Genomic DNA, 11,366 nt, shown 5'->3' on the forward strand with positions numbered 1-11,366 from the left:
CGAAACGATCATATGAACAGTATACTAAGAGATATTAAAGTTCTCGTGAGACAGGGCCAGAACAGTTTCTGGATCCCCTGTCTCGACTTTAAAAATTTACCATATATTATCCAGAAAGAATTAGAAGTCATGCCTTATATGTGCAGATCCTCCTTTGAGTCTAGTTTCATTAGAAACAAACGGTATGAGCATTGAAGCTCTGTACGAGAAGATATCCAGGTCTTAATGTGCAAAGGTCAGTGTAGTCGACCCCTGTAACTTGGGTGACTTTAACTAGTAAACTGTACCAATTGGCCCCACCAAAAATTCTAGAATTAAATCAACGGATGGATATATGAGTATAAATTCAGGAAAAATTTACGGAATCAGTTTCTGAGTTTTGTAACTTGAGATATGCTTTTTAAGGCGACAGTGATGCAGTTTTCCAGCTTGTCTGGGAATGTCAAAATTGGTCGGTGCTATAAGTAGTTTTGGCTCGCTAACCCCTCGTGTCCGACACCGACGACGGTCTCGGGTTCGGGGTGTTACATTAAGAACACTTGATTTTTATTACTTTAGCCATGTTACTTTATTTGCAATTTAAATTTTTATTTTATTTTCTAAGTTTATCTTTTATTCGCTCCTGCTAGGTTTTTTATAGCGTATGACTAGAAAAAAACCCGTCGGGACCATTACTTTTTGATAGTGAGATTGATCGCACAGCTCGTAGAAACCGAAGAGAAATAAGGTGAAGCTTAAGATACACAGAGGAAGAGCAAGAGGATGATATTCAAACCACAACCGAGGAGATGGCTGAAAATCAGGAAAATCCGCTACCTCCTGCGATTGCTGTTGATCCAGTAAATCAGAGTCCTGCTCCGTGCACAATGTATGATTATGCTAAATCAAATTTAACAGGAACTGAGTCAAGAATAGTTAGGCCTGCTATTGTTGCAAATAATTTTAAACCGAAACCTAACACGATTCAAATGATACATCAATTTGTTTAGTTTGATGGTTTATAGGATGAGGATCCAGACAATCACTTGACAAATTTTTTGGAGTTTTGCGACACATTTAAAATCAACGGCGCTTCTGACGACGCCATACACCTTCGTTTGTTTCCATTTTCATTGAGGAACAAAGATAAATAGTGGTTGAACTCATTACCACGAGGGTCAATCACTACTTGGGAACAAATGACTGAGAAGTTTTTACTTAAATATTTTTCGCCAGCTAAAATGGCTAAGTTGAGGAATGACATCTCTTCTTTTGTGCAGATGGATCTAGAAATGCTCTATGATGCATGAGAGAGATACAAGGATCTTTTGAGAAGGTGCCCTCACCATGGGTTACCACTTTGGCTACAGGTTCAGACGTTCGACAATAGATTGAACCCCTCAACAAGGCAACACATCGACGTAGCCACCAGTGGAACTTCGAATAACAAAACACTTGAAGTGGCTTACGAATTTATTGAAGAAATGTCACTGAATAACTATCAGTGGCAAGTTATGAGGACAAAGCCGATGAAAGCGGCCGGTGTTTTCAACCTTGATGCGGTTACTATGCTATCTAACCAGGAAGAACTCTTGAATAAAAAGATTGACGGTTTGTGTGGTTCTACTCAGGTACATCCAGTTATGAGGTGTGATTCAAATGAAGGAGGAACACACATAGAATATCAATCCTTCAGCCCCAACATCGAGGAGGAACAAGTCCAATAGATGGGTAATAATAATTCTAGATCTCAAAATAACCTATATAGTAATACCTATAATGCAGGTTGGAGGAACCATCCCAATTTCTCGTGGGGTGGTCAAGGAAATCAAAGGCCACAACATCCTCCAGCTTTTCAACAACCACCTTACCAATAAGAGAAATCCGAACCTTGAGGAGATGCTAACGAAGTTTATCCCAATGTCAGAAACTCACTTTCAGAATACCGAAATAGCACTTAAGAATCAATAGGCATCGATCCAAGGGCTCAAAACTCAGATAGGCCAACTCGCCAAATTGATTTCTGAATGACCACAAGGTAGCCTGCCAAGTAACACTGAATCTAACCCAAGGGAACAACTCAACACAATTACCATCCAAGACGAGGAAGGGTTAGTTGAACCTGAACCAGAACCGAGACAAGGAATTGTGGTAAGTAAACGTAAAGATGAAGTAGACCACAGTAAGTAGAAACCGGTAAGTAAAGAGTACAAACCACGAGTGTCATAACCCAATGCGACAAGGAAAGATCGTACAGATGAACAATTTGGTAAATTCCTTAAACTATTAAAGAAATTACACATTAAGTTACCGTTTATTAAAGCTTTTTCACAGATGCGAAACACATTCAAATTCTTAAAGAAGCTTTTAGAAAATAAATGGAAGTTGGATGATGTAACACCCCTATCCCGTAACCGTCGCCAGAATAGGTAAGGGGCATTACCGGACTTGTAACTCATGTCGTAACAAAGAAAATTTTGAACTTTTCTTGAAATAAAGATCATTCATTTAAATAAGTACTAAGCACAACCAGAGGTAAAATTTAAACTTCACTAAGTAAACATTCAAAAGATGCCATTTTCGCATGGCTTATATACATTAACCAAAAATATTTTTCCGCCACTAGTCTATTCTATACATGCCATAAAATAATTCTAAACATAACAGTAACAAGCGGTGGATAGTGATAGTGTGACTAGTTGCTGACGATCCCCGAGCCTGTAGCTTCGCAATGAGATCTATAAAACAGAGGAAACAGAGTAAACGGAGTAAGCATTACAATGCTTAGTAAGTTTTAAGCAAAGGTCAACAGATAACAATCAAATTATAACATAGTTGTTCAGATATTTTATTTCACTCTTCCTTCGGGCATACCATCCCTTTACCGAATATGCACATCTCATCATATACAATAGGCGATAAACTTTCACATAAAAGTGAGCTCATGTGACATAAATATATTGTATGATTTCACATAACCTTTCACACTGATCCGATGTCACATAATCATAGGAATAGTCTCATAGATTGCTCTCGTATGCATCACATAACTACCTTATGATTTAGTTCAAATCAAGCTCACATATAAACTTAGAGTACATACATGTTTAACCTTTCGAATTGAATATATTTATAAGCAATTCTTATTACGAAGTCTTATAGCTTTAACCTCTACTCAGATTATCGGCGAGACCTTTAGCTTAGACGAAATCTCCACACGAAGTTATCGGGTCTTACCCGGACAAAATCTCCACACGTAGTCATCGGGTCTTACCCGGACATAATCTCCACACGTAGTCATCGGGTCTTACCCGGAATATATTTCCAAGTTTCATGTACATTTAATCACATGTTACAACATTCACATCGACTGTCATATTTGTAATTCATTTGCCTTATCAAATATCTAATAATACACACCTTTCACATTGGTCGTTCGGCCACAATATACGCACATCGCCTACATATTTCACACTAGCCATTCGGCTTTACCACATATACATATCTCATATATATATTTCACATTGACCATTCAGCTTTACCACATATGCATATCTCATACATATTTCACATTAGCCATTCGGCTTTACCACATATACATATCTCATACATATTTCACATTAGCCATTCGGCTTTACCACATATATGCATGTTCATATTCACCACATTGGCCATTCGGCCTTATCACACATATGCATGCTCACATTCATCACATTGGCCATTCGACCTTATCTCATATATACACATTCACATTCATCACATAAAATCCTAAATCAAAATACAAATTTTCATGTATTCACATCACAATTATCCAAATATACTTCACATACCACATATACTATCATGTATACACTTTGTCTTGGCCGAATCTACATCAATCATTTTCCAATGAATAATTCAATTTCACGCCATACTATCATTTCATATTCGAATACTCATAAACTTACAATTTCACAAATTTTAATATCAAAGATCCGTCTAACACTCATATATCGTTTTACAATATCACGATTTAGAATTCACGTATGGGTTTAATCAATAGCTTATGAGCAACTAAAACAAGTTTTATCCATGTTTACAACAAAATCACATATTCACTACGAGCTGTTTTCCTGAGCAATAGTCACTAAATTATTTATAACTAGAGCTACAAAACTCCAAATCACTTGCCGTTAATTTTCCCTGAATATATAACCGTATATATTCCATCCATAAAATTTCCAGAATTTTAGGTTTGGCCAATCAATACCAGATTTTTCTTAAAGTTTCCTCTGTTTCACTGTTTGACTAATCTGACCACTCTTCACTACGAATCAAATTTTTCATTGTACAGAATTCATAATGTGTTCTATTTGATTTCATTTGAAACTAGACTCATTAAGGAGTCTAAGAATATAAATCTTATCTTATAACCATTTTGTACAAATTATAATGATTTTCCAAAAACAGAACAGGGATTTGAGTCATTCTTACACTGTCCCACACAACTTTAAATATCTCTTTATAGGAAATTTCTTTGCTTCCACGGTCTCTTTTATAAGAAACTAGACTAACTAAGATTTGATTACATATTTTATTCAGCCTATAATTCCGCACCAACAATTTATAGTGATTTTCTAAAATCACGTTATCTTGCTGTTCAAAGCAAATTATTACAATTTGCTCTTAAATTTCCAAATCCAAACACTTATGAACTTACCATTTGAGTTTAAGACATATAATGGCCACATCATATCTTATTAAATCAACTCATTATGTCCTATTATGATTGAATTTACTCAACGTTTAATCACTTAAAACTTACCTCGAAGTGGTCGACGATTAGATGTCCACGGCAATTGCTTACTTTCTCTTTTCCCTATCCGACTTTGATCCTCTTTGCTCTTAAGCTTAAGTAAAACAATAGATTGCTTAAGTACTTAACTAATATTATTCACTTAACAATCACATTTGGCAATCACATATCATTTAATCTTTGATTAACCAATTTAACACATACCAAAATCCAATCATACATCTAACCTTTATCTCAATACCAAACCGAGTTATAAGATCATACATTATACTAAGCATATCATTAAACATACCTATTCAATTTAGCTAATTTCATAGCCGATTAATCACCTTACACCACATTACTCAATGTTGAATATTAACCCAACATCACAAGCATAATCACCATGAAACTTACCTTAATACACATTTTATCCCATTGCTGAATACATATATATATATATCATCAAACAAATATTTATTCACATAACAACAATTCAAGCACATCAAAGCATAGTCGAATGTATCATTCTTCTTAAATTCAAAAATAAATACATGGGCTAACTTCAAAATCTATTTAACAACTCAACTTTATAAACACATATTCGCTAGGAAGAAAGATTGATAATTTAATGACCTTAGCTTAACATATAATTTGTTGTGACACATCTTTAAGCATTCTTTTATTCCATCAACTCAAAACACATTCATCACTCTCAATAACTAAACTCATATTCGGAAATAGCCTCCAATATAGTGACCGATTCTTCTCAACTAGCACCTAGTGTACACACATGATCATTTGTTTGATTCAAGCACCTATCCACCAAAAATTCATCCAAATTAACAAGAACAACAACCACATTCTTTGTTATCTACCATGACCGAAACCCATATTCATTCACCAAATATAAAAAATTTATCATCAATTTGACATATAAGGACATAACCAAATGTTTCTTGCAACACAAACTCAAAAATTAACACATGGGTCATGTTATGAGCACCAAAACAAACTTAACTTCACAAAATTTCCAAAAGAATCACATGATATCATAACTTAATTCCCCACACAAGATGGCCGAATGCCTTAGGTGTGCTTTCTTCCATTTCTTGGTTAGTTTCGGCTTGAGAGAGGTAGGAGAAGAAGATGAACATTTTTTTTCTTTTCTTTTCTTTTCTTCCTTCAATTCACGGCAATAGAGGGGGGGCATGGATGAGACAACTTTGTTTTCATCACCCCTCTCTTTTCATTACTTTATTACTAACCTCTTATTTTATTCTTTCTAACATAACACACTAACACAACATGTTTCCAACATGTTTCACCCCATAGCATGGCCGGCCACTAGCTTTAATTTTGGGTAATTTGACATGCAAACCCATCATTTTCAGAACATGCATGAATAGGCCACTTTACATTTGCCTAGCACATTTCTAAATTTTCTCACATAAGTCCTATTTAATAAAATTCACTTACAATTAACAAAATTCAAACATGAAATTTTTACACATGCATATATACATATAATAAGCATCAACTATGACGGTTAATTATTTTTATGACTCGATTTTGTGGTCCTGAAACCACTTTTCGACTAGGGTCAAATTAGGGGTGTCACAGATGAGGAGTCGCATGTGGAGTTAAATGCAGTTTGCTCAGCCATTCTATAGAACAAGCTTGCCAAAAATTGAAAGATCCAGGGAGTTTTATGATTCCTTGTTTAATTGGTAGCTTAAATGTTAAAAATGCTTTGGCTGATTTAGGGCTAGTATTAATGTCATGTCTACAAAATGTCTAAACAACTAGGTCTTGGGAAAACCAAACAAACTAGGATGAGTATTCAGTTAGCCGATAAAACTATCAGATTTCCTAGAGGCATCATTGAATATGTACATGTAAAAATTGATGAATATATATTCACAATCGATTTGTTGTTCTAGACATAGAAGAGGGTAGTGACACAACTCTAATTCTAGGAAGACCCTTTTTAGCAACTGCTAAAACCGTTATTGATGTTGGTACAAGTGAACTCACACTTCGTGTAGGTGATGACTCAGTTACTCTTCAAGCTCCTAATCCTATTAATACTGACCATGTGTTGCAACCTTCTTTATAGGAATCACGTTCGAAGAGCACATATGAGCCTTGTTCAAGTAACAACAAAGAACCCATCTATGAAGAACGAACGCTACAAATCGAGGAACTAGATGAATTGAAAACACATAAACCAAGGACACACGATAAACCAAAACCACGCCATGACGAGCTCAATATTTTACCAAATCAACTTAAGGTTGGAGACAAAGTACTACTAGATGCAACAGACCCTCGTATTGCCACCCCTGAACCTAACGGAACAATCCCTCTTACGGTACTCAGCATTTTTCCATGTGGTACAGTCAAGGTAATTCATCCTAAATTTGACACTTTTAAGGTAACTATTACCCGTCTAAAACCTTATTTTGATGAAATTGATAGCAGGAACGAGGAGTATTTTAACACCCTAAACCCGGCCCAGACGTTATGGTCGAATCTGGCGCATCACATTGAAGTGTTTTAGTGAAAACCTTGTTTTCATTGAAAACCCTTCCTTAAAATGAAAAACCTTAATTAACTTATAAAAACACTCTTTCAATCGTGAAAGCTTGTATAAAGCATATGATTTATGAAAGCCTGTCATTTTTAAAATTTAGTTGCGAAAACGTAGAAAAACAATCTATGATTTAGGAAACCCATTTTCACCTTCTCATAATTACAACGCATAAAAATAACAATCCAAATATAAAAGGGAAGGCTTTATTTCATTCCAGTCTTAAATTACTTAATAAGCTAGACACTATATGCTTTCTTATAATAAAAAAACAAGTCCAAGTAGTCATACTAGCTGGCCACCTCCGAGTCCCTCCAAACATCGAACCTTCTACTGAGCATCACCTGAGAAAAATAAAAGAGGGAGTGAGTTTTTGAAAACTCAGTGTGTACGACCCTCGACGAGTAATAAATATTCATCAATCCATAAAATCATACATGCAATGCAATGCAGTGCAACCCACCCCAATAATCCAATCGGTACACATCAACTCCGTCCTCCGATACATATCATGTGGGGATATAAATATTGACCCACCCATTCGATACACATCAATGGTATCCCAGTTGCAGAACTACCTTCATTGCAGCAAGCTGCCAATCTCATATTGGGCTTAAAAGCTGTTAGTGGACCCACGGTTGTCAAGCAACCATGCGATCCTCATATACTTCCTCCATTTTGTAATTCCCAACCCATATGCAACCTAAACAGAATATTGTATGTATGCAGTGGATCTGCATATAACATCCATAAATCTTACGTTTAACACATAGGGGTATTTTGGTCATCTTTGCCTTTAGGGGCATTTCAGTAATTTCTCTTTATTAGGTCTATTACTTACCTTAGCCCGTTAACAAGTCTTCGTTGGCTAAAGTGAATAGATACTATGCACCATGAAGTATTCCAAAGAAGAGAAGGTGAGAAATTAAGACCGCTTAAGTACCAAGCTCTCCCTAGATCCAATCCTAGACATGCATGTACCCATTACCACACCTTAACCCTATAACTTATCCATGGCCGCAATTAATTAATTAAGTTTTATGTCAATTAAACAGTTGTCAGATACTAGGCCCAAAACCCCTTACAGAGCCCAAACAAGTCTACATACATGCATATGGCCCATTAGGCCCAATCTCATTCATATGGCCCACTAGGCCCAAATCACATTCATACGGCCTATTAGGCCCAAATCACATTCATACGACCCATTAGGCCCAAATCACATTCAAATACATGCTTTCATATAACTTCCTATCACTTAACATCAAGTTGCCAATTTTGCCTATTATGGGCCCAACAGCCCATCGGGCTCACTTAGCCCATCCTGGCCCGGTTGGCCAAAACACGTCCCAAGTTCATGGAATTGCCCATGGGGGCTCAGATAACCTATCGGTTTCCCTCTTACGAGTGTTCGCACACTCCAAGACTACCGTAGCCAAACTTTCGGCTTTTCGGCATTTCGGCTTTTGTCGATCTACTCTGTGTGTGCAGTGTATGTACACACTTGGTAATAAAGCCTGCTGCGATCCCCCTTACCACGAACCTACAATTGATATCACTCAATGACTACTCACATATACTTATCGAATACTTTACCAAAAGTCAAAGTTTCACCTTAACCTTACCTGAAACGCCAAGTCTTAATAGCTTTTCCTTGATCACTAATCACAAGTGCTACCCAGATCTGCATTAACCTTTATCGTTAAAAACATATTGGGTGACTTGTATCCAGCATATGTCACCCTTTTATACTAAAGCCTATTCGGCCAACCTTTATCAAAGTGAAGAACACTTACCAAAGTTTCAACACCTAGGGAGCAAATCTACAGGGATCCAAAAGACTGGGATTCGATACTAATCCTACCAAAACCAATTAGAAGAAGTGAGGGATAGAGTGACCTATACTAGCAAAACCGATTGAGTGAGCAAAACACTTACACTAGAATTAGCCAAAGTAGAAAGAGTAGTGGCGGCACAGAGGATATTCGACTCTTGAAACTTGTATGGTAAAAGTGGTTATTCGGCATAAAGAGAAGTAGAAATCATTTAAAACTAGAGGTGAATAAAAAAGAGAATTTGAGTAGGGAAGAATGGAAAATCGGCACAAAAAAAAAAGGAAGAACAAGAGATTCTTACTCTTAGATCTTTGGAGAAAAATGGTGTTTTCTGGCAACAAGGTGGGGGAGAATTCGACATTAGCCTGGAAACCTCACATTCGGCACCTATATATAGCCTCTAGCCTAATTTCCTATCCCCTAATCCCCAATTTAGCTCTACCTCTTTACGCTCCTCATCTCCTAATTTTTCTCCCTGATAACCTCTTAATCCCTTCCTCAAATTTCTCCTCTTATCACTCCCTACAGAGTTCATATCCAACGCCACCACTGTTCATCCCTTAAGCAAAAATAAATCCTTCTTTTGAGCAAGGAGGGATTCGAACCCCATACCTCATTGCCTTGCATGTGACGCCACTTGCCACTCCACCACAAAGCTTTCTTGTGTCCAATTCTTCCTTCATTTATTTAAAAACCAACCCACTTTATTTATTAACCCATAATTCCTTCACCCCTAAGTTCGAACTCAAACCTTAACCATGACCTACTATCACATAATTAACACTTGACTAGGAATGTTAAACACAATTTTTATCGAAACCGAAGAAAAAATGAAAGTTTGGGATTTTCGAATTTTTAGGGCGTTACAACTCTACCCCCTAAAAGAAATTTCATCCTCGAAATTCCCAATTATTAGTACAGCTGCATAACATAGACTACCGCACCATGCTCCCGCTGTGCACTCTAATTCCAATCTAAGTAAATAGCACATTATGGTTAAAGTACGTACCAATATTCGCCTCTGGAGCGTCTCCGTCCTCTCGACGACGTACTGCATAAACCAATGCTGGCTGTCTCACCTCAGCATGACCAACACCTCTTCCCAATGCTCCACTGCCCAAGCCATTTCCACCCTTAGCCTGACCACAGCCTCTGAGAGGCTACTGACCACCCCTTGGTGGCTGAACACCACCTCGGCTCACGACTGGCACCTAAGCTGGCATTTTAGAGAAATTCTTGATCCTATGCTCCATAGATCCACAAGCTAGACAGGCTCTTGTCCTCTTCCAACACTCGCCTACATGACCTTTCCCATAATCAGTACAAGGTGGCACCTCTGGGCTAACAGTAGGGGCCCTGCTCTAACTGGCCCATTATCTCGGGTCCTAGCCCTAGGCCTCTGTCCAATACCAAGAGTCTCAGCTTCCCTTTTATTCTTACCCTTTTTTTTCCCTATTTAGGTGCTCAGTGCGCTTTACCTCCTCCGCTATCTTTGCTTTCTCCACCAACTCTGAGAAAACTCCCTCCCTTTGTGGGGCTATCAATACTCTGAGGTTATCCCTAAGACCATCCTCAAACCTAACGCAACGCTCATAGTCCGTTGCCACCAAACTCTTGCTTGAGTAGAAATTCTGCCTCATACTCCACCACAGATTTGTTTCCCTGGGTCAAGTTTAGGAACTCCTTCCTTCTAGCATCCACATAACTCGCAGCTACATACTTCTCTTGGAACGCAGTTTTGAAGAACTCCCAAGTGACTTGCTTAGGTTGGGTGCCCTCTTTCACTATCAGCTACCACTGGTAAGCTTCTTCCCTAAGTAGTGACACTGCCCCTTTCAACTTTTGTTCAGGAGAACAATCCAAGTCCTCTATTATCATTTTGGTGGCCTCCAACCAGTATTTCGCCACGTTAGGAGCCACACCAGCTACGCCTTTAAAGATCTCAGCCCCATTTGGACCCCCGATTTCCCGTGCCATTATTGGGCCCTGCAACCCTTTCCAAAATCCTCAGCATTGCCTGCAATAATGCATCTTCCCTCACGGCCCGATCATACGGTCCAGTCCCAGCTGCGGGTGAGGCCGAAGCCTTTTCTATTCCAACATCGGGCATATGGCCTGATGCCGACGATTCAGCCCTAACACTACCACAACCTCTTGCACCTCTTCTAGCACTCATATATTATCT

At 38.0% G+C, this 11,366-nt stretch overlaps 1 non-coding gene across 1 annotated transcript; it reads right to left on the reverse strand.

Annotated features, from left to right (window-relative positions):
• Window positions 1-1,226: 1,226 nt before the first annotated feature.
• LOC128279968 (small nucleolar RNA R71) lies at window positions 1,227-1,333 on the reverse strand. Its single transcript, XR_008270152.1, has one exon. It is a non-coding gene; the product is annotated as a small nucleolar RNA R71 (small nucleolar RNA).
• Window positions 1,334-11,366: the final 10,033 nt, after the last annotated feature.

The sequence above is a fragment of the Gossypium arboreum genome, chromosome 8 (genome assembly GCF_025698485.1).
Source record: "Gossypium arboreum isolate Shixiya-1 chromosome 8, ASM2569848v2, whole genome shotgun sequence".
In the NCBI taxonomy this organism is placed as follows: domain Eukaryota; kingdom Viridiplantae; phylum Streptophyta; class Magnoliopsida; order Malvales; family Malvaceae; genus Gossypium; species Gossypium arboreum.